Source organism: Passer domesticus, chromosome 7, assembly GCF_036417665.1.
Source record: "Passer domesticus isolate bPasDom1 chromosome 7, bPasDom1.hap1, whole genome shotgun sequence".
NCBI classification, from domain to species: domain Eukaryota; kingdom Metazoa; phylum Chordata; class Aves; order Passeriformes; family Passeridae; genus Passer; species Passer domesticus.
The window spans coordinates 37,307,129-37,330,656 of NC_087480.1; the positions used below are offsets into that span (position 1 = coordinate 37,307,129).

Consider the following 23,528-nt stretch of genomic DNA (forward strand, 5'->3'; position numbering starts at 1 on the left):
TTTGAAATGGAAGAAGTGTTCCCTGGGAGTTTTTTGTCCTGGTTCAAAAGGTATTTGTAGAAGCATGACTCACTTCTCTGGCCCCTGGCTGTCACTAATCCCTTTCATGAGGATGACCAGGAAGGCTGACAGCTAATCGATTATTTACTTAGTCCTTAACTTGTTGTGCTCTGAGGAATTTAGCACGTCAATCAGTGAAAGATGATGCACTCCCAGCCTCCATCTACCCAGCTCCACAGACTCAGAACCCTTAGTCCATGCAGGGCTGCTCTGAAAGCCCTGATCACAGACCTTGACATGTTTTTAGGGGGAAAGGAGTGGATTGTGAGACTGAACGCCTTTTAAGTGCAAATCCAGAAAGTTTATATCTTGTAACGTGTTTTTATTACTAATATTCTGTTACATCATGTCTTTCCTTCATCGTGAAAATGGATGAAAGCAATTAGCAGAGACCTGTAATCACACAACAGCAAATTAATATCAGAGATGTCCAGGCTGACCCTCTTCTCCTTTCAGGGTTTCTTTAATTCTTGCAATTCAGACTGAAGTGATGCTCCAAACAGTATTGTTAAAAAACACAGAGAGCTTTTCTTAACACATCTGTATTTACTCTAAATAAAAAACATTTTCTGGAAGTTTGCAACCACCCCTGGGAAAGCTGGGGCCCACAGGATTCACTATGCCTGCAGTGCTTCAGAGGCATCTGGCACTGGGTGATGTGCTCAGTGGTTCAGGGGTCACAGTGGCATTGCTGGATTGTTGGCCGGACTGGATGAAGTGAAAAGTGTCTTCCAGCTTTGATGGTTGGAGTATTCTAACTTCAGTTTTGTCTTAGAGTATTTTGAGTGCTTACCTAAAAAAAAAATAAAAAAAATTAACTGCATTTTTTTCAACGAAAGGTCCAGCAAAAAGCTAATTACAAAAATTTAGAAAGATATCATAATCTTTGTGCAATTTAAAAACTCCCTGAAAGTTTCTAAAGCTTTAGAGTTCCTTCTTGTTTGAAACCAATGTGCTACTTCAGGCGTGGTTTTTCAATATTTTAAATTAACTCACTCTGTGTCTGCTTGTAAAGCTCTGCACACAGAGCTGCACAGGTCTCTGGGGCTGTAATTGTCAATAATTCAGTATTATCAATCCATGAAGCCTGGAGGCAGCCTGAGCTCCAGCCAGTGCTGGGGGAGTTCACACTCCTGGGGGTCAGGTAAGGACTAAAGTCAGGCCCCTGAGCTTTGTGAAAACAAACTTCAGCTCTTCAAGGAGACAGTAAATGTAATCCCCTGGGAGGCTGCTCTCAGGGACAGGGCAGCAGAACAGAGCTGGCAGATCTTTAGGGAAATCTTCCATGGAAGGCCAGAGCCAGTGATCCCCAGGAGCAAGAAAGGGACAGGGAGGGCAGGAGCCCAGGATGGCTGAGACCTGCTGGGGACACCAAAGGGACAGGAGCAAATGCACAAGCAGTGAGAAGGGGACCTGGGAAGAGTCTAGGCATGAAATTTGGTTGTGCAGGGAAGGGCTGAGGAAGGCAAAGCTGGAACTGAACCTGGCAAGGGACAAAAAGAGTAACAGGAAGGTCTTCTTCAGGTCTGGTAACCAGGAAAGGAAGGTCAAAGAAGGTGCCCCCCCTTGAGAAACAAGGCTGGGAAACTGGTCAAAATGGATGAGGAGAAGGCTGAGGAGCTCAACAAATTTTGTGTTTCAGTCTTCAATAGCACTCTCTGTTTCCACACCTCTGGAGTGTGGGCAGCAGGATGGGGGCTCAGGGAGCAAAGTCCCTCCCGCTGTAAGGATCAGTTTCATGAGGATCATCCATAAATCTTTGGGACCTGATGAGATGCATCCCAAAGTCCTGAGGGAATTGTTCTTTACTGTTTCTCCTCCTTGGTACAAATCCAAACCATCTCCTACCCAGAGAACAGGACAGGATTATGACCAGTTCAAATGCTTAAATTCACTGGAAGTCTTTGGCACTTTGGAAGAAGAAAACACCAATATTTTACACTCATTCAGATTTGAGAAACAGGCTTTGATAACATTAAAGTCTTTCTGCCTGTCAGGTTATGAAAAGTTAATCCTTTGGCAGTGCAGTGAGGTACAAGCCCTCATCAATTAAATTTCATCGCCTCACTGACTGTCTGAGGTGTGTTTTGTTTGCTTGTATCACTGAAAAATACACAGCCAAACAACCAAATAAATGCCAGCCCAATGTGTGAGAGGATTCATGAAAGGAAAAATTCAGTTAAAACTTCAAATAAATGTGATTTTATTCCTCTACTCAGTAATACCAGTGGCTTTTCTTCTTTTTTCAGTGTTTTGTGTTTTCAGTGAATTGATTATTACTACTTTTAGGGAACAATAGATAGGCACTGACCTCATGTCACCAAACCTTAATGCATCATCTCCCTCAAAACACAGACCTTGTTACTGTCCCCACAGCCAGCCTCTGCTACACCAAGAGGATTAAGAATGGGAAGATGGAGTGGGGTGAAGGAATTCCAGACAAATCATCCGAGAGATGGGCAGTTACATGTATATAGAATCTTGATCCACAGGAGGGAGAGAAATCTTCCCATCTGACCCTGAGGTCAGTGACTCTAGTGGTCCTTCCAACCACAAGGTCTTTTGCATTGATGGCTTCAGCAGGCAAAGATCAGGAAACATTTTTGATCCAACTCATTCCACCCCTGGAAGTGTTCAACAGACAAGTGAATGTGGCACTTGAGGACATGGGTTAGTGGTGGTGCTGGTTGTTGGTTGGACTGGGTGATCTCAGAGGAGTTTTCCACCCTTATGTTTTCCACCCTTAATGGATCTTTGTTTCCATGATTCCCATGAAACATAGAATGTGGAAGCACAGCAGAGACCTGAATTAATTTCAAACAACTTGCCCTGATCTGACGTGTTCCAGAACACAGAGATTCTTCTCGTTATGATGATCCCAGGATTTCTGGGGGATTCTGTTGTTTTAGGCTATTTTTTACATCCCTCAAAGCTGGTGTCTGGTGTGGAACAGCTGGGAATGGGATAAAGGATGAGCCACAGGACTCTCGAGATGAATCCTCGTCCTGCCTGGTGTACCTGGAAATCAGTGCAGATTTTCCAGGTTTTAGGGCTCTGCAATGAGAAACACTTGATCAGACATGAGAAATGCCCATTGTTTGTGCAGCAAGAGATTGAAACCCAGGCAAGGTGTGGCAGCCAGGAGCATTTTCCTCTCACATCATGGCCAACAATTCTTAGATGTGGATTTTTTCTGTCTGCACATGTGTGTCTGTGGCTGTATGTTCATGCATGTAGACTTACCTAGCATCAGATGGCATCCAGAATTTTTCTAGACTTTGGTAATTGTGTAAACCTCAGCTCTTTTCAGTTCCCATAGCAACAGGACACTGCACTGAGACAGGAGTAATCCTCCCTTGATATGATTTTGATCAGCTCTTTTTGTTGCAAATTAATATCAAATTGGAAGTCAATAATAAATGAAAATACCTTTCAAAGCAGCAGCCAGAGATATGAACAGTGTGAGGGGCAGGAAAAATTAATCCATTCAGCTCTCAGCTCCTTCTTCTAGAACACAGACCAATACAGAGAGAAAACTACTGTTTTTTAATGGAAACAGTGTAAAACAGCTTTCAGGAGCATTTCAGTGCAGAACCATTTAAAGTGCATGAAGGATAAAATATAGTCTCCTCTTTGCATCTTAAGGTCTTCACTCACAGCTTTTAATCAGACATTGCTTAACTCATCTTTACCTAAAGGACCTGATGATTAGAGGTGACTAAATCCCCTACACACACTCATCTCCTGGAGACAAAGCCACACTTACAGACTCTGTTCACAAAAAAAAGCCAAGAACCTGCAAGAAAAAGTGAAAGGGCCATTGCAATGGAAACTATGGAGGACTTACACAAAAATATATTGTTCTTGATTAGGAATGACAAAATCCCAGAATGGTTTGGGTTGGAAGGGACCTTGTAGATCATTTTGTTCCACCCCTGCTTTGTGCAGGGACACTTTCCTTGATTGCTCCAAGCCCCCAAGATGATGGCACCTTCTGCCTATTTATAAATGGTTCAGAAGATGTTAATTGTGTCAAAACTGTAAAACTACATGGAAGAAATTAATTTCATTTAATCTGGGAGAAGAAATGCTTCTATGGCTTTGGAGTCAGCATACATAAGTACTGAAAAAGAAACCAGGGAAATTAATATTTGGAAAAGTCATATTTGTCATGAAAGATTACATCCAAATAGGCAAGGAATAAACAACTCCACGAGCCCCATTATTATAAGGTCTCCCTAAACAAATATTCTTTTCCTTCTGGAAATTCTGACTACCCAGTAGACAAAGCTTTTGCCCACATGCTGCTGTTCTGATTACAAAACTCCTGGTGCACCATGCACACACAGACATTAAATACAACTTATGCCTTCCCACAGTTCTTTTTCTTAGCATGAATCCCCAGTGACTTCAACAGAAAAGCTCCAATGGAAATAAAAGCAGTGATCTCAATTTAGCCTTAAATTTCAAGGATATGTGTGGTTGTATGTGTTACTTCTATAAATATCAATGAGCTCTCTGTGAAAACAAGAGTCAGAGAATTCCAGCTTAGACTAAGTCTTTCCTTTTGAATATATAATCATTCATTTTTCTACCAGAATGATTTTAACCTCTAATTTTTAAAGTTCAGAGTTTCTGTTCATGAACAGTTCTGTTAAAATATATTCTCCAAAAAGCCAGCACTGCACCCTGATAATGGGAAAAAGACTGCACATACCTAAAGATTTCTGTGCTGACTCTCCTTCAGATATCCAATAAAACAATAATAAGAAGAAACCCAAGGAAATTAAAAAAAATTAAACAATTCTGAGCTTACTTTGTTTACATTGGAGGCAGCCTACTCTCGGAAAACTCCAGTACAGGGCATTCACTGTATCTAGGCAAAGATTTGGAAGATGTGTCACATCAGATGTAGCTTGTGGGCCACTTTTATGGGCTCCTTGCAATGTGCTTTGCCAAGAAATGTGAGACTCAAAGAGCTCTGTAAATTCATTAATCTCATAGAGCAATTAGTGTAAAATCTAGTGAGTGCTAAATGATTGCAAATGAATTAGTTGCAACATAAGATTTAATTTTCAGTAGTGTGCTCATTTATTTATGTGACATTGCAAACTTTATGAGGCAAATACAAACATTTAGACCTTGATCCTGCAACTGCCATGAAAGAAACAGATTTTTCCTCATTTTCCTATCACAACTGGAAGTTTCTGATTGACCAGTCAGGAGCTACATGGAAGAAGAATGGGTTACCCCTCTAGAGTGGAATAGATGATCAGAGGGATGGAGCAGAGGAAAGGCTGGGATAATTGGGAATGTTCAGCCTGGAGGCGAGAAGCTTTGGATTGACCTCATTGTGACATTCCAGTGCCTGAAGGAGCTGACAGGAAATGCGGAGAGACAATTTCCAAGGGATGGAGTGCCAGGATAAAGGGGAATGGCTTTCCACTGCCAGAGGGCAGGGTTAGATGGGATATTGGGAAGGAATTGTTCCCTGTCAGGGTGAACAAGCCCTGGCACAGGGTGCCCAGAGAAGCTGTCTCTGTCCCTGGATCCCTGGAAGTGTCCAAGGCCAGGTTGGACAGGGCTTGGAGCAACCTGGGACAGTGGAATTGTCACTGCCCATGGCAGGGGGTGACACTGGATGGGCTGTAAGGTCCATCTGGGAATAAAGTAAAAAAAACCCAATTTATCACGTTGAAATATTTAAACAGAGAGTTTGGGAATCTTTGCTGACTTTCAAGATCCACGTGACCTGCTCTGCAGTCTAAGAGAATTGTCATGAAAAGTTTTGGGGTTTTTTGAGAAATCTCTCTGACTCTGATGATTTAACTCCACAGATCTAAGCCCACTACCATTCCATTCCCTATTTCCCTCCCTTCCTTCTGTAGGCCTTAATCCAGTAGAAATTATTGATTTTATGAAGTGCCTTGCTCTTGGATTCTCAGCAGAGAAGATGCCACAGTGTCAGCCACAAACACACATTATTGGATATGTTTTTGTCCCTCACATGTTCTCCTAATTTCTATTCAGAAGAATGAATATATAGTTGCACCATTCTTTCAACCCAGAATAACCTTGGTATTTTTAAAAAATGTCGATTGGAGAAAATTTTCTTAGCTGATGTAAATTGTTTTATTAAAAATTAAGTTGAAGGAAATAGGTTCATCCTTACCAATAGGATTTTTCTCACTTTTTTTTAGGAGAAAACAAGTAGGTGCCCCTTTTAATTGAGAAAGTACATTCAATTACTGGTTGAATACGTTAGTTTTACCTCATAATTCATTCATCAGGGCCACTATGCCAAATTAATTGTAAAGAAGGAATGAAGCATTAACATTTAAACACCTATTATACTATTCTTTAAATAGCTTAAGTGGCTGTATTAAAATAACACAGCAATGTTTAAATCAACAATTCCTGTCTTTTAAGTTCAGCTGGCTCCATCTACCCTACCAGCAAGATAATTAAGCACTGGTGCTTTTGCCTGTTGGCTACTAATAGATTGGAATGAACAGCAAATACAACCAGAGAAATAGCTCAATACATTTGTTTAATAGGTATATTTAAAAACTGAAGAGATAATTAGAGGGATATAATTGAAAAAATCCTTTAAAAACCCTGAAATCTTCAAAAAAATCTAGTGCAAAACATGTAGAATTTGTTCCTATGCTTTATTTATTTATTTTTGTCATTTTGCTCTTACCAAGCTTCCCCTGGGGTTGTTTCAAGTACTCGTATTATCTTAAGTCTATTAAAGTAAAGCTGAAATGCCCTGTGATTTTTTCCCCTTTACATTCTTTTGAAGAACCCATTTCTTGTCTTGCAGCTATTGAATTGAATGAAAAGACTACATTATGTACCAATCATGTCTTAACATCTAAAAGTGCAGTTTACATTTACTCCTAAGCCTGGGAAGGTAGAGAAGAACAAATCCTACGTGCTCAGATTTTAAGATCTGTGTGGTTCTGACTTATTGTTTGAGAAATCATTTCTGGCACTGTTTAAGTGAACGCTGTGCATTAACTGGCTACACTGATGTGATTCCCATTTAAAAAAAAAACCTAACTAAGTAAAAAGAAAAGAAGACCTAAAGGTTGCCCAGGTTCATAAACAGGTTAAAATATTGCAGCCTCTGTAGTTCCCTGTAAGAAAACATGAGTGGTTCTCTGCCCTTGTACCACTCTAACAAGAAAATCCAGAGTGTAAAGCACTTGAGTAGTTGTATGAAATTTTCACTTCCAATTTGTGCTCATACTCTTCATTTTGAATGAGGAAAAGTGTCAGAAAGAAAGGGACAGTGACAGAATTGAATGGAGTGTCACCTACAGGCCACAGCTCCATAAAACCTCTCAGTGACTGGAATCAGTAAATGTTAAATTCAGAATGCCACGTGGTTTGGCAGAGCCTCAGCTCTGGGAGCCAGGGTCAGGCTGAGGGGTAACACAGACAGCAATTCCTGAGAAACCTTAGTAGGCACGAGGATATTGTGGGTTTATAAAGCTGATCAAAACAAAATATCAGCAATAAAGTGAAGGCTTAATATTTCAGGCAGCTGTTTCTTCACCAGCTGTATCAGGCAAATAGTTTAGTTCCCTGGGGACTCTTCCTTCCTTCCTTCCTTCCTTCCTTCCTTCCTTCCTTCCTTCCTTCCTTCCTTCCTTCCTTCCTTCCTTCCTTCCTTCCTTCCTTCCTTCCTTCCTTCCTTCCTTCCTTCCTTCCTTCCTTCCTTCCTTCCTTCCTTCCTTCCTTCCTTCCTTCCTTCCTTCCTTCCTTCCTTCCTTCCTTCCTTCCTTCCTTCCTTCCTTCCTTCCTTCCTTCCTTCCTCCCTCCCTCCCTCCCTCCCTCCCTCCCTCCCTCCCTCCCTCCCTCCCTCCCTCCCTCCCTCCCTCTCCCCAGAAATATACAGCAGGGACCAAGTTTTACCTTCTCCAGCTTCTCAAAATGGACTTTTTATTTTGGCTGAAGCACCTGTCCAGTTTTAGCTGTGCTGCCAAGCACCCACCCAGCTGCTCTTTCACTCCATCTCTCAGCTCTGGGAAAAAAATAAGAGGAAAAACCCCTGGGTCAAGATAAAGGTGGGGAGATCACTTACCAATTACCTTCTTGGGCAAAACTGACTTATCGAGGGGAAACTAATACAACTAATTGCCAATTAAAACAGGTTTGGGCAGTGAGAAGTAAATTAAAAGCCCACCTTCATTCCTAGCCCCTCTGCATCCTCCCCAAACAGCACAGGGGGGATTGGGAATGGGGAGCTCTGTCTGGTCCATGACATTTCACCTCTGTCCCTCCTCCCCTGTGTGTGCTCCTGAGCTGCAATCCTCCAGGACAACCCTGCTCCAGGGGGGACTCAGCTCTTGCCAGGGTTCTCTCCAAGCTGTGGGGTCTCTCCCACAAAATGCAGGATAAACTCTGCTCCAGCACCTGGAAAATCTTTCTCACTCTCCTTCTTTTCTGATCTTCATGTCTGCATTTTGTATCTCACTTTTCCCTCTTCACTCCTCACTGCCTGTGCAAGTGTTTTCCCTCCTCTTAAATACATTTTCACAGCAGAGCAGCCCTGTACACTTCCCCCTGTCCTCCAGAAATCCTGGCCACTGACGTCACTGACAGGAGCTCTTTATCCCATTACAGTCCCTGATAGGAGCTCCTTTATCTTCACCCCCTTCTTAAGGAAGGAATTAGCCAAACAATTAGCAATTTAGATGGTAAGAGTTCGAGGTTACAGCCATAATGAAGTTCTGGGGCCTGGAGAGCAGCTAGAAGAATAAATTCAGATTATTTGTACCTGGCAGAGCAGGCATAACTGGCAGCATGGCAAAAAAAGAAAAATTATTACAGATCAGTTTAAATAATTTTGGACAGGTTTCTCCACCTGCTTTTGTCTAGGTAACAAAGTGATTGTTTTAGAAATAAATAAATAATGAAAGTAACAACTTCTGGGACTTATAAACATTGCAAATGATGAATTAAAAGCTCACTTTTTATTTCTGGATGATAAAGAAGTATTTAATTAGCTTGGTAGTCAGCACTCTTTTACTAGAAGCATTGCAAGCTTTTTATCTGTTAGGGTGTGTCTGTTTTAACATGACCAAATGGTACCTCCCTCAAATTATCTGGAGTTTGCCCTGTGTCCACACACAAAAGTCTTTCCTGTGGTTGACAGAGAGGCCAGACCTGGCTCAGGTTGTGCTCTCAACTTCCAGAGGTAAAGCTCTGAGTGGCAGGAGCTCAGTTTTTATGCTGGAGATCTGCCTTGGGGGGCTTGGCACAAATGTGGTTTTCAAACAGTTCATTTTATTGTAAGAACTGAAACTGTTCTGGTGACTGTAGGGACATTTCAGGATGGTCTCTACAACAAACAGCAGCAGCTGGAAAAGTTCCTCTCCATGCAGCCCAAGCAGAGACATGTGACACCAATAAATTGCTATTAGACAGAATATAATTAATATATTTGGGCTCAGAACCAAGTAGTAAGTGCAGTAACATAGTGTAACCAGGGACTGTAAACAGAGCTGGCAAATCCAGATACAAAATGAGCAATGTGACCACTGAGACAGCAACAAACAGGAGACAGGCACCTGATAAAAACTGCCAGGCTAAGGAAAGGATGAGCATAAGGGGCTGCAAAAAGGCAGAACTTCCCCCCAAGAGACAACAAGGATGTTTAGTGAAGCCAGAAAACCAAATTAATATGAGGAAGAATTGAGGCTTCACTTTAGGGGATTTGGGCAGAAACATAAAAATATTACAAATGTAACAAAGAAAAAAAAATTGAACAAAATAAAAAGGTTCACATTGGTTTCAACTTCTCTCCTCACAAAACTCCCAAAACCTAAGTGACCAAGAACCTTGGAGGACTGTCCAAGGTCCATCTCCCCCATTTCTATGGCACCAGCTCCATGGCAGCAGTGCCTACAGATAATTTAAAAGCAGTTTTTGAAGACCAGCACCTCTGTATTTGTAGAGCTGATATAAGTGTAAGAACAAGCAACTGGTTAGGAAATTTATTGTCCATGAAGGAATTTAATGAAGTTGAATGTTTTTGATTTTAAAACTAGTTTGATTATCAGTTTTCTAAACACCTCCATCATGACTTCCAAATTCCCTAATCAATAGGTAATGCATTCACACAAGCACATATAGATTGCAACATTAACATGGATTTTGCTGTAGGTAAGGGCTTTGAGCTCTGACAGGGCCACTTTTTACAAAATATGTGGATTTCTCTTGGCCAAGATGGATTGCTGAGCTTTCTTGGGTAAAGACAGGAATAATTACTCTAAGCTGAATGCTGGTGGAGCCTTTCTGCCATAAATGCTGCTCTACAGAATAAACTGAAGAGTTTCACACTGAAGCTCCCCAACAAACACCAGGGTAGCTGGAATGCAGCAGCTCGGTGGTCATTTAGACAGAATCTGTTTTTTCAGCAGTGGGCAGAACAGCTTCAGAGGGGAAAACACCTGAAAAAGCAATGGTATACACTCCCCTGAATATATTGTTGTCCCAGCCCCTGCCCAAAGATGTTCAGGAAAGAAAACATGTCATTAACCACCTCTCCTAACCCCCCAGAGCTTTGCTCTCTGATATTCTTGCTCAGTTTTCCCTTCCATTTGACCCCACACTGTTTCGTGGTAACAAATCCCACAGTTCCCATAAATCCACTGCCAGAGCTGGGGTTTGTTAGCTTTGAGCTGCCTGTGTCATCATCCCCAGGGATCCTCCTGGGAGGAACATGGAATGATTCCTTTCCCTCCTACCACATCAATGCCCAGCTCAGTGTCTTTTCTGCACATTCCTCAATTCCTGAACTCTGCCATCCTCCTGATCTCTCACAGAAACATTACAAGCCCTGTATCCTCTTTTAGATGAGGCAGTTTTGTGGAATAAATTTTAAAAAATTGTCCAGTGCTACAGATGGTGGAATAAAGCAATGGATGCTGACACCAGCAAATGTTTCATGGTTTAGTGCGAATGGGGAATTTGGGTAAAGGTGGGACTTGCTGCTCTTTTCTAACCTTAACAACTCCATGATTCCTTGATTGTGTGAATCTAAGGATGCTTTGCCATTTAGCAGGTTCATTAATTTGGGCTGAAGTAATTGAAGTACACATATAACTTCCCCAGAAGAAAAAGGTACCACTGTCCAGCAGGGAAATGCTGTGTATGATCAGACTGCTTTGGATGATTACAGAAAGAATTTCAAAGGATTAGGGACATACGTAGACTTGAAAGGGATTGAAATATAATTGGTTGCACACCATAATTTCTGTGGATTAACACGTAGTTTTATACTTATTCTGGGAGGATTTGCTCAGATTGAATATGAGTATTGCATATTCTGGGAATTATCTGTAGAGTCTGAGCAGGAGCAAAATCCACTTCACAGTTGCTGAAACCAATCCAATTAGTACAAAGTAACCTGCCTTCATTTCTGTGCATCCAAGCACAATACTTACTAGAAATGAGTGAATTTGGGTTTGTTTCATGTATTTTCCACCTGTCTGAACATAAATAATGCAGATTTGTCCACAAACACTATTTAGAAATCAGTGCCAGAAATGCATTTCATGGAATGATGAAATCACAGAATATCCCCATCTGGAAGGGACCCTCAAGGACCATGGAGTCCAACTCCTGTCTCTGCAAATATTTGTTACCAGCAGCTCAGTAGACCTGTGCCAGTGTACTTTCATAACTGTACTAGGGTTGATTCTTTAATAACAAATAGTAATAATAATAATAAACAATAATAAACAGCTTCAAATCTCACTTTGTTGATAAATAACTTCTCACCACCACCAAACAATGCATAAAATTGTTCAGATGCCCATGTGGCTCCCACGAATTAATAAATAAATAAATACTTATCAACCTCACACAGTTTTACCCCAGCTTTTAGAAGCAAGAAATAAATACACTTTCCTGTAGGTGGACTTGGTACGGTGTTCAGAAATAGGCTAATTTTAGATAATTAATTTCTAGAGTAATTTTAATCCCAGAGAACAGATCTGGTAGCTGAGTTGGTTTTTTAGTGTAAAATTCAGAAGTAGTGAGTGATACAAAGAAACTTTAACTCATATACTTCCCAGGACTTGGCTCTGGAAGTTTGAGGACTGTTTGAACTTCATGCATTAGGCAAACATCTTAATTTTGAAGAGTGCTATATATTGGGAATTACATCATTTAATCTGTGAGAAAGACTTCTTCTTGAAATTAATACAGCCAGATTGTTTCACCATATGTTTCTCCTAAATTCCCCCAAGTATTCCAGGAGCCAACCAAACTTTAGGATATTTTAGCTTGTTTATCTTTAGCTGCAGGACTGATCTGGCCAGCAAGAGATGTGTGTTGTTTAATTACCTGAACACCAGGCAGTTCTTGCCTGAAGTGTGCAATACAGTAGCAGTTTGGTACTTTCTAGGAGGATATTTGGATATCTCTTCCTTGGGAAGGCTTTTTTTACTGGAATATATTGTTTGTAGGTGATGCTAAAGAGCACATTGTTCATGACTGCTTCCCATATAAACTCCCTGCCAACCTGAGGTTTTTTAAATTGTCCATTTTCAGTGGACACGGGCAATGGAAAAGCACTTAATGAGTTCAAATCTGCCACTGAGAGGGAAATCCATGAAGAGGAATTGGTAGAGAATTAATTTAACCAGCCCCTTAAACAACCAGCCCTGAAAATAACTGAGCTGCAAGGTGCCAATACCAAGCTTACACAACACTTTTAATTTAGCTGCATAGCAGCAATTATTCTCTTTTAACTCCCAGGACCTGGGGAACGGAGAGGTGCAGTAATAATTCATGGCACTTTTTTTTTCCCTGATAAAGAGGCAGAATTTCTGCTGTGGGGTAATACCACAGGGCTTTGCAGTCCAAGTGACTGAATATTGCTTTTCAGAGCAGGGTTGCAGTTCAGGAGGGTCTGATTGCAGTTAAACTTCATGAAGATGGGTACAAACAGATGTAATGCATGAGTATGCCTAATTTGAGTTCTTTTGCATACAGACAGGAGAGATAAAAGGGGAAATAACCAATTTCTGGACATTTAAAAAGTAGCTGACACTTGCAAAGTTATGCTCCACATTACCTCAAAATAATCATTAATTTGCCTGGAACTCCTCAATCAAGACAGTACCTCTAAATCATATCAGCCCTTGCAATTTCACCAATACTGCTTGAAATAAATAAATAAAATGGAAAACAAGCACAATCTAACTTATTTGACAGCCTAGCTGACTACACTGAATAGCAAGATCATGCAAACCACTGCTTTTTTACTCCAATTAAAGTGATTGATAGAGATTGAACAACTGAAAATGCACAAGACCTGGCAAAATCTAATTAGCTAAAACCAGAAAAAGTATTACATTGTGAGCAGATCTGGGCAAATAATTGATTTAGAGGAAAAACTTTGTGTTGGGTGGAGGAACGAGGACAAGCTTTGATCAATCACTGAAATTTTAAATAATTTATTTTGATAATTGTGGTGAAAGAAAACATAAGAAGTTGATCCCTAGAAGGCTGAAAACCATCTGACATTCTTCAAGGTAATTTTTTAAAAATTATTTTTTACTTGCTTAAATAGAAATTAAAAAGTGGGATTATAGATATAGTGATATATTGGGAGAGCTCTTACAGAGAGGTCCATACAAAATATACCCTTTATATTAGAATGTTGTTTAATGTTTTTTACAAGAGAGGTACAACTGAAAACTTCCAAGGTTTTCATGCTTCAGCAATTAATTTTAGTAGTTGCATTCCTGATACCCCAAAGGGGACTCCAGTTTGAGGATGCAGGGATGGAGTTAAAAAAGCTAAATCCCAGAGTTGGATTTGGGATGTGAAGGGCAACAAAAAGGGCTTCTAAAGGGATGTGAGCAGCAAAAGGAAGATTAGAAAAAAAAAGTGAGTCCATTGGTCAGTGGTGCAAGTAATTCAGTGATTCTCAAAAAAAACCCCAAAGACATAAAATCCAGAAAATTGTATTAGGATCATTTCCAACTGTCTTTCAAACACTCAGTTTTTTGTTTAAGCTGCTGCAAACTAAATAAGCATGGAATTTAACACTTTTTTTTCTTTAGGTGGTGGTTGTTTGTTTTTTCCTTTCCCAAGTGTCAGCAGTGAAAAGAGATGGATGAGAGAAATGAGTGCCACAGTTGAGAGGAATAACAAGGACCAGCATCACTTTGGCTGTTACAGAGTTTTTCTATCCTTTTTTTTTTTTTTTTTCCTTTTATGTAGATTGGTATTTCACAAGCCTTTAACGGATTCAGAAATTCATCTGCAGCAGCAACCCATAAGTTACAGTGTTAAGACTGCAGGCCCCTCAGGCCCGAGGAATTGAACTGGAAGCGTTGTGAGGATGGTGCCTCCCCTGGGATCCCTGTCTCATCAGCTAGTGAGCAGAGCAAATCTGTGCACTGCATTGATGTGTCTATTTCTGTCTGTCTTGATCAAATACGTGTAAAAGTTCCGCACTGAAGTTATTTCAGGTTTAATAAATCATTAGGAAGCTATTTTGTTCCCCGCAGTGCTTGCTGGCGAGAGCGCCGTGTGTGTTTGTTCCTCCCCTGGCGGGAAGGACACAGGTCCTGCTTTGGGAGCACAGGGATGAGTTGCAGCTTTCCAGGCTCCACATGTGTGGAAGTGCCACTCACCTGGACGTGGGCAGTCCCAGTGGCCTGAGCCTGGCCTAACTGGTCAGCAGGCCAGGCCTAAAGCACCCCAGCACACCCCACAGCACCGGCTCAGTGTGTGCCCACGATCTCCCCAGGTGTGTGTTCCATGCTCCCAGCACGATACTGCCCCTGCACCAAGCATGGCCAAATATGAACCAGGGGTTTCTTGCACAATTTTGACCATTTTTATGAGCACAAGTCGTTTACTTGCAAGAGCAAACCTTCATCAACCTCTCATTTTACACCTTGGTACCACCTTCCTTCTATGTTTGGCCCTTTCCCGCAAGAGGTTTTACCAGTCCCCACAAGCCCCTTGAAACATCCTTCAAGTTTGCTTTTTTTCCAGGAACTTATGATCTTGTTTCCTTTCTTTTAGTCAAGGAGCCAATCCTGAGTGAAGCCCTCCAAGATCCTGCAGGAGCAGCTCCTTGGCCCATCAATATCCTGTCCTGAGTCATCATTGTCACAGGATCACAGCAGCCCTGTTTGGTTTGGGTTGGAATGGACCTTAAGGTAATTTTAAGGTCATTTTAAAGTCAATCAGGGACATTTCCACAATCCCAGATTCCTCCAAGCCCCATCCAACATGGCCTTTGGAACTTTCAAGGATCCAGGGCAGCCACAGCTTTTCTGGGCACCGTGTGCCAGGGCCTGCCCACCCTCACAGGGAAAATTCCCTCCCAATATCCCATCCAACCCTGCCCTCTGGCAGTGGGAAGCCATTCCCTTCTCCTGGCACTCCATCCTTTATAAGAAGTCTTTCTCCATGTTTCCTGTCAGGCACTGGAAGGAGTCTCCCTGAAGTGCTCCTTGTCAGGGTTTTTGCATCTCTGTGTTTAATCTCCTGCTTTCCCACTGTTTTGCTTCTGCCTTTCATGCTGAAAGTCATTAAAGGGATATCCCTGCCACCCAAACCTCTCCTGCCACAGTCAGTGCCTGAAGCTCCCACAAGCCAGGCACTCCCCGGTGTGACAGCCTGGACAGAACTCCCAGAGCAGGAGGCGCTGTCAAACACAGCCAAGGTGAGATGTTCTGGGGCATTGAGTGAGCAGAAACTTCTCCAAATCTCCCAAAATATATGGGATGATATTGGAACCCTGTAGCAATCAATGGCAACACAACTCCCCCTCTTTATTTTTTTTTTCTTTCTCAGTCGAGAAATCTCTTGGGTGTGAATTTTTAGATGGGTTTATTTAGGTCTAATACAGATTTCCAGTTCTTTCCACTCTGTTGCTCTCTCTGAATATCTAATGAATAATGCAATGTAAATTAAATTGATGACTGGATGTTGCAGTGGGGCTTGACAAGTGTTTCTTGAAGTTTACAGGCATCCACATATCTTGGCTCCTCAGCTGCAGCATCTCTGAGTGGTGTTAGAGGAAAACGAGGAGAAAAATTAGCTGTATTAAAAAAAATGAAGTAAACTTTTCAAGTCTAGTTTAAAAAGTAATTTTGACACCCTCTCAGCTCAATAATAATTTCTCACCTTCTCTTTCCATCATGTGCAGTTTGCTCTACTCCCTTCTGCACAAGGGAATCTGGGTTTTCTTTAAACTGATGCTGATTTATGTAAAAAATATTTTATTAATTTGGTAATCTTTATGCCAGCCGTTCAAAATGCAAACAGAGCTGTCCTCTGGGAAATCCACTCAGCTGCCTTGGGGCTGAAATGCACTGCTTTATAATGTCAAACGGTGGCACGAGGGTGAATTTCTTCCTGAGCTGAGATGCACTGCTGGAGAGTATCATACCTACAGCCATAATTTTAATGATAATTTATTGCTCCTGAGAAGGGGAAAAGGAGGTCAGATGTGTATATTGGTTCAGCAAGCACGTGCTGTTACTCATTCCCTTGCTCAGCCTCTGCAGAGATGATGGAGAGGAAAAATGAAGCATAATGCATTCTCAAGGTTGCCAGGAGCAACTAATGCTTCCAAATTGGTATTCATGTTTTATTACATCTTAAATTTCAGCACCTTAAAAACAATAAAGGAAATTGCATTTTCACAAAGAGTCTTCCTTCAGGGAATGTACTTCAAGTTTACTGTCTTTTTTCTGATGTCTTTGTCCGTGTCTTATGAACTTCCTATTTCAGGGAGAATCTATACATCTATACACCTATATATGTATATATCTATACCTTCAACCTGCCCTTGGACACTTCCAAGGATGGGGCAGCCCCAGAATTTACCTGAAATCTGCCTCTTTTTGGAGACATAAATAACCAAATACTTTCCCCCAGAGCAAAAGCCAGAGGGAAGGAAGAAAAAAGCATTTGTCCACCATTGTTATTATACAACTACAGAAGTGTTTGTAATGAAAAAAGTGTCATTAGCAATGAATGGATGCAATACAGATCCTCTCAAATGAAAATATTACAGGGCAAACTCTTAAAGTCTAATTTGTTCCTGCTTAACATGGAACTGTCACACTGGCATGAAGAATATTAGACTGAGTACAAAAGAAATGGAAATGAATGGCTGGAGAAAAAAAGAAGTAATATCTTTGAAGTTCAGAATTTCTTATCATTCCAGGGAGTTAATGCAATTTACATTGACTGTGGTAGGTTATTAATAAAAAATATATTGTATGAATATTCGAATAATTTTTCTTCACAGAGGCAACAACTTATTCAAAGGAAAGAGCTTGTCAGATGAAAGCTGAAGAAACCATCCCTATTCTCTTACTACATGTTCTTACAGCTTTCTGTATAAAAAAAAAGAGAAATAATAATAGTGAAGGGTTGTTGAACTGGTGTTTGATTGTAAAAGGAATATATGAATTCTGGCATCCACCTGCACCACAGTGCTCTGCACAGGGAGATTTCACAGCACGAACACAGAAGTGAAGTGCAAGGAATCCAAACTTAAGCCCAAAAATTTGATTGAAAACCCAAATTTCATTATTATTTCTGCCCATTTCATTACCATAAATCCAAACAAAGTCCATTAGCTCCCCTGTGAGTCACCACTCCTTATTCCCCTCCTAATAAAACTGGGCAGGAGAGCTGAATGCCTACTTGATGAATCCCAGTTATTTCTACATTGATACTTCCATTTGTGACACTGGAAATGTTGGTTTTATTTGGTGATTCACAAAAAATAATCCCTTTTCTCTACCTGAAAAAACTTCATTCTTTTTTTCCATCCACTAAGTAATACAATTTTCTAGGATTATTTTAAATGTAATTGTATTTTACTCAGTATATTATAAAAATAATTATTCTTGAAATTGGTAAAAAGTCAAGAAAAAATACTCAAATGTCTCAAAATATAGAGAGCTATATAAGAAAAGAATAAAATATTATTGTTCTGTTATCCATAACATATTATTTGAGAACACTGAGATGCCATTAATCATCTTTCAGAAGGTTAAAAATGCATAAAACCCTACAGAACAGTGGCTTTAAAAGCAACCTTATCTAGTTTTTGTCACCTGTGCAGATTTTTGCATTACTTGCTGGAAGGTCTATAAAACAAAACCAAAGGGTGAGGACTGTAAATGTTGTGTTAGAAAATGATATAAAGTGATGCCTGTGAATTTACTTCTGTTATAGAAAAATTTAGTTCCAGATTATTTTTGCTTGAACTTTTGCTGTCAATACCACTCAATTTCCCTTAAAAACTTGAAAAGAGCAATCTCCTTTTCCTGTTGCTTCCCCCCGTGTTCCCAGTGCACATTTCCTCTGCACTCTGAGCTATAATCTGCCTTTCATCTTCCCAACACCACTTACATCTCAGGTGCCCTCTACTCAAAGGTACAAATACCCCAAATTCAGCAGCACTTGGGTTCCTTGGGCTCTCCCAAGCCGCAGACCTTTCACTGCTTGTCATTTTTGTGTATTCATTGATGATTACATTTGCATTATTACCCTCAGAAGAAGCATTTCAGTGCTTGGCACGCTGCTTTGGTGAGCCTCAGCTTCTGCTCAGTGGAATTATTTAATCACTTTTTCCCTCCTAGTAATTCTGCTGCGTCACTTCTCTCTTTTGTTTCTTTCTTTTTGTTGCCTCCCATTTCTCCCCCTTGCTTTGCACCTGAGCATCTTTTCCCTGGGCTGTTTTCTCTCTCTGCCCTGCCCTTCCCATTTGGAGAGTCATTCCACACCTGGGAGCTGATGGGTGGGGCAGGATCACGGGATCAGCAATTGACACTTCCAACAGGAGGGGTCACAGACTAAAAGAGCCTTTTTTATTTTACAGGTTTAGTAACAGAGGATATTTCCATGACTTCCCTCAGCAGAGCCTCCTGGCCTTTTCCTAACAGCAAGTTTTCTTTTATTTTGTTTTCATTTATTCTTTACTTTATATTTATTTATTATTTTTATTTTCTTATTTGTATTATTTTACTTATTTCTTAAAAATTATTATTTTTTTTTAAATATTTATTCATTGTAACAAGATTTTGTTATATTTTAATTTTATTTTCAATTTTTATATAAGTTATTTATTTATTTATTTTTATTTTTTTCTTTTTCTATTGTCTTCAGATCCAGAATGTCTTCAGATCAGGAAGTCTCAGCATAACCAGGAACTTTCTCTGTGACTGTAAATAGTTTTTGGTTCCCTTTTTCATTTTCTAAGAAGCTGAGATAATTTCATGTTTCTCCCACTCTGTCAGCTGTTTGCACAGACAGTTCTTCAAGACAGATATTATCCCACATTATTATTTAAAAAATGTAATGAAAACAGGCTGCTGGTATCAATTGTGATAAAAAATGTTATAAAAATCCACACAAACTACATTTTTCACTAAACTCCTCTGTCCAAATTATGAAACTGGATATTTTTAATCTCAAAATTTAAGTAAAACATAAAAAATTTTAAAAAATAAACAACAACAACAACAACAAAAAAAAAACTTTACTGTACCCAGGTCACTCAAAATCCAACCCATTTTTCTTTCCCCGTAAGTTTCACATGGAGGTGGACAAATGTTTCATTTCATTCCAAGTGGTGTTATCAGCCCTGTGGGGATCCCTTATCACTCCCAAGACCTGGCAGTGTTTTGTCATCCAAAGCCAGTGGGAAGAAGCTATAACAGAGGTCACCTGAAGCACTTTTTGTTTTCCAGAAATCTCTATCCTTCCCCAGCTGGGTTCAAACTGGGGTGCTCTTTTCCAGGTGATCTATTTCCAAAATTGAAGTGACAATCCCCACAGAAACTAGAAATGAAATACAAAAGAATCGTAAGATCTGACCAGATCCCCTTCATTTTGCACTTGTTAGAGCTTCTGTGATGAAACTGAAAATCATAAGTGAGGCACAGGATCTGGATTTGCACAGGGAAATTATTGAATTGATAGGTGCCATATCCCAGTTCTGATGCTGCTTAAAAGTTAGGTGAGCCCCTGAGCCAATAAATGTGATGTGAGTGATGCTGAAAGATTTGTTGGTGGACTTCCTTTCATCTCATCCCTATTTTTATTTCCTTGTTACAGAAGCCAGAGAAAACTCTGTGCGGGAAACCTGGATTATGATAAATCAAAGCTCAGTTAATCAGGAAGCATCCAGTTGACTTCAATGTGATTAGGACTAGGGCTTGGCATCTCTTAATTTTAGTCTTACAAATTCCCTCTAGCAAATTAGAAAAAGAATTATTAGTTACTATTCAAAATTCACTGGAATTTATTAAAAACTCAGCTGGGTATCACCCTGAGGAAGCTGGTCTAGTGTTGGAGCTGCTCTGGTTTGGAGCAAGTGGTTTGAACAGATCAGAGGTTTTTCTTAAAAATATATCAAGAAAACCCCCCAACTCTCCAGAAAAAAATACTACAACTAATTCTTATGTCTCAAACATTTTCCGCACTTTCATAAGAAGAAATAGCTTTGGTCTCATAGAAATAGCAGCTCCTATCTTAAATTATGGAATTTTTGGAATTTCTCCATCTGAGCCCTAACTGAGGTTTCATGCTCATGCTAATCAAAGCAGCAGGACACAGCAGATCTTTCAGCTTCATTTTCTCTCAGAGGTACTACAGCCATCAAAGTTTGACTCTGCCTTTTGGCACGTTGCAAAACTTAAAAAGTGTCAGAAAACTGTCTGGTATTAAATATGGGTAAGGAATTCACCTCAGGGTGACCTGGGCAGGGCAGATATTGGTGGTTTATTGCAACCAGGGGAAGAATAACTGGTGAAAACCTCATTTCTTTTGGGGACCATGGACCCACTGCAGTTTGAGCCCCTGTAGGAGCCCAAGGCTGCCCTTGGAGCTCTGTGTGCAGAGACACTGAGTAAGTCTTGTTGTAATTACTGCCGGTGCTCCCACCTGCTCCTCGGTGCACAGAATACTGAATTCATCCTTTGTTCCACTTCGTTATAATCCACCAGAGAGAGAAATGACAGTGTAGAACCTTCAGGTTTGTGTACACATGGAAGCCCCAGACACGCAGAAAACTGCAAAATTCTGTGTGGCCTCCAGCAACAAATGCCATAATCCCTGATCTCCTTAATACATGGATCCCAAAGAAATACAGGCATCTAGGAGAGATAAAACCAACAGGGACTACCCCTGAAGCAAGAGGACAGTCCTGCAACTTGTTTTTAGTGAGGTACACACCCACGTTACTTAATGAGTCATAATTAGGTTTTGTCATCAGCTTTACACTAATGAACATGATGAACAGGAAATTCCTCCTTCTGTCAAATATTAGTCAGATCATTATGTGGATGAAGTGTTGGTAGCTGCTGCTGTTCAGCTTCCTGTGCTGGCAGTGGTTATTGGGAATTCTGAGCTGATTTTCATTGTCCCTTAGCACTTTGATCTCTACAAGAAGTCTTAACTTGGGCTTCCCACAGCACATGTGAGTCTCACACAGATGGAAGGGAAGGGAAATAATTCAGTGCCATTTTTTGGGGCACAGCCATAAGATCACACAAAAGACAATTGGAAGAACTTGTTTCTCTGTTATTGCATTTCAGATTATAGGCACAGTGCTTTTACTATTTATCACTGTAAATAGGTTCTTTTTCTATCCAGAAAGACAAAGGTACATTTAAATGTCTTAACATGTTTTTATATTTTAAGAGTTTTAGAGAAACTTTGAACACTCTAATGAAAAATACTTGTAAACACGTACCTAGGAAGAGTTTCTTTTTATTACTATTAACTAAAGCAGAACTAATAAATATTTTTCCGTGGCTATTTAGCATATTGTCTACACACACTTTTCATCAAGACCCATATTTTCTTTCACAATTTTCTGTGTTTTCCAGTAGTCACTGACAAATTGGGAGAAGAAAAGCAAAAATAGGATTCTGGAAAATCTCCATAATTTTACTTGCCACAGCAGAGAAAGAAAGAACCAAGTAATAATGATCTAGGTGGGGATAAATCATTGACTTAAAAAAAAATATGTACTATGTCTGTGCTCAATTCCTTCAGTTAATCCACTCTCCAGATGTTTCTATAGTCTGAACTTGGAATAAAAGTAACATAAACTTCTCAATTACCCTTCCTAATGATAACATTTGTCCTCACAGCTTGAGCTGGATTAGTCCCCAAACCAAAGCTGAAACTTTTCTAAGTGCTAGGGCAAAAAATTTGAGGAAAGAAGGTATTTTAGCTAGATGGGGTGTCCACAAGCAGGTTGGAGTGGTGTTTATGGTCAGACTCCAGAACACAGGATACACAGGAGCCTTTGGACAGCAGGTGGAACCAATCCAGTGAAGGGGATGAGGAAAAAGGTAGATTTTTCTTTCCATTCCTACTGGGAGAATTGGGTATTCTGAGGAGCAATTCAGTTACTGAATTGTTAATATCTTTCTCAAATTACCCATCTGAAGTCAAAGGAGCAACTCAGTGATCACCTCCTGGTCTTCCTTGAGGATGGGAGTTGCTGCTGCCTCCCCTCATTTCAGTGAGTTTTATCCAAATCAGTGATTTGCAATTTTAGGTAAATCTCAGAAAGGAAACTTTGCACTATTTTAAATGCTGGAATTCTTCCCAGCTTTGGATAAACCTATTTACACTGCTGAAATATCCAGGACAGATGGATCCATGACTTTGTCCTGCACTGCTTTCCTTGAGGAAGCCAGGGAGAAGCTCTGCTGTCTGTAGCCTTGATGACTGAGCTGCCACAAGAGATTCTCTCAGCTTTTTACAGCTCAGGCTCTGCCTGTGCTGTGGGTTAAGCTCAGCCCCACAAAGCCTCACTCTTTCCCCAGCAAGGTGGGGACAAGCTCCTGGGTTGAGATAAGGAAAGTTGCATGGTAAATCAAAACCAGCACATGCAAAATAAGGGATTTATTCCCATCAGTAGATGTGCAGACCAGTAATCTGTGAACATCCAGAACACTTTTTTTCCTAAGGTTTTGTAAAAACAAAGTGTTTTCTGAACACTTCCAGGGATAGTGACTCCACCACCACCACCACCACCACCCCGGGGAAAGGGAAGTGGTGGATTCTCTCTGTGTCCTTCTTCCACCTGCTTCGCAGTAAGATTTAATTCTCATGCTACATGCTTTGAAATTAGTAAAATGGTGAAATGAAAGTGATGATGGAAGAAATTATTTAGGAAGTAGAAATCAGGACAGAGTTTTAAGAAAACTCTACTATCATTCTATAGAATTTTCTGCTGCAGAAGACAACCAGAAATAAAAGGGAAGGAGCAGAACATCCACAGTTGTGATTGCTGCAGCTCGACTGGAAAAACAAACGTGCAGTGTCAATGAAACAAAGAAAGCAGGTTGCAAGGGCTTGTCCTCAGATTTGAACTGTTATTTCAAGAAATAAACAATTTAATGAGAAGCACTGATAGGTGAGAGGTGTGTGTCCCACCT

General features: G+C 40.4%; 3 long non-coding RNA genes across 6 annotated transcripts; 1 reads left to right on the forward strand and 2 right to left on the reverse strand.

Annotated features, from left to right (window-relative positions):
- LOC135304871 (uncharacterized) lies at positions 1-15,184 on the reverse strand. The gene is made up of 4 exons (XR_010366102.1): positions 14,727-15,184; positions 7,984-8,092; positions 2,889-3,114; positions 1-853 (listed from the first exon to the last, which is right to left on the reverse strand). It is a non-coding gene; the product is annotated as an uncharacterized LOC135304871 (long non-coding RNA).
- On the forward strand, positions 14,341-23,521 carry LOC135304872 (uncharacterized). Of its 4 annotated transcripts, none has more exons than XR_010366104.1 (4): positions 14,760-14,842; positions 15,124-15,260; positions 18,950-22,070; positions 23,315-23,521. It is a non-coding gene; the product is annotated as an uncharacterized LOC135304872 (long non-coding RNA). The 4 variants fall into 4 exon arrangements; XR_010366106.1 differs by lacking the exon at positions 23,315-23,521 and adding an exon at positions 15,633-15,769 and having other exon boundaries at positions 18,950-22,592; XR_010366105.1 differs by lacking the exons at positions 14,760-14,842; positions 23,315-23,521 and adding an exon at positions 14,341-14,467 and having other exon boundaries at positions 18,950-22,592.
- LOC135304873 (uncharacterized) lies at positions 15,883-18,789 on the reverse strand. The gene is made up of 3 exons (XR_010366107.1): positions 18,619-18,789; positions 16,234-16,307; positions 15,883-16,110 (listed from the first exon to the last, which is right to left on the reverse strand). It is a non-coding gene; the product is annotated as an uncharacterized LOC135304873 (long non-coding RNA).
- Positions 23,522-23,528: the final 7 nt, after the last annotated feature.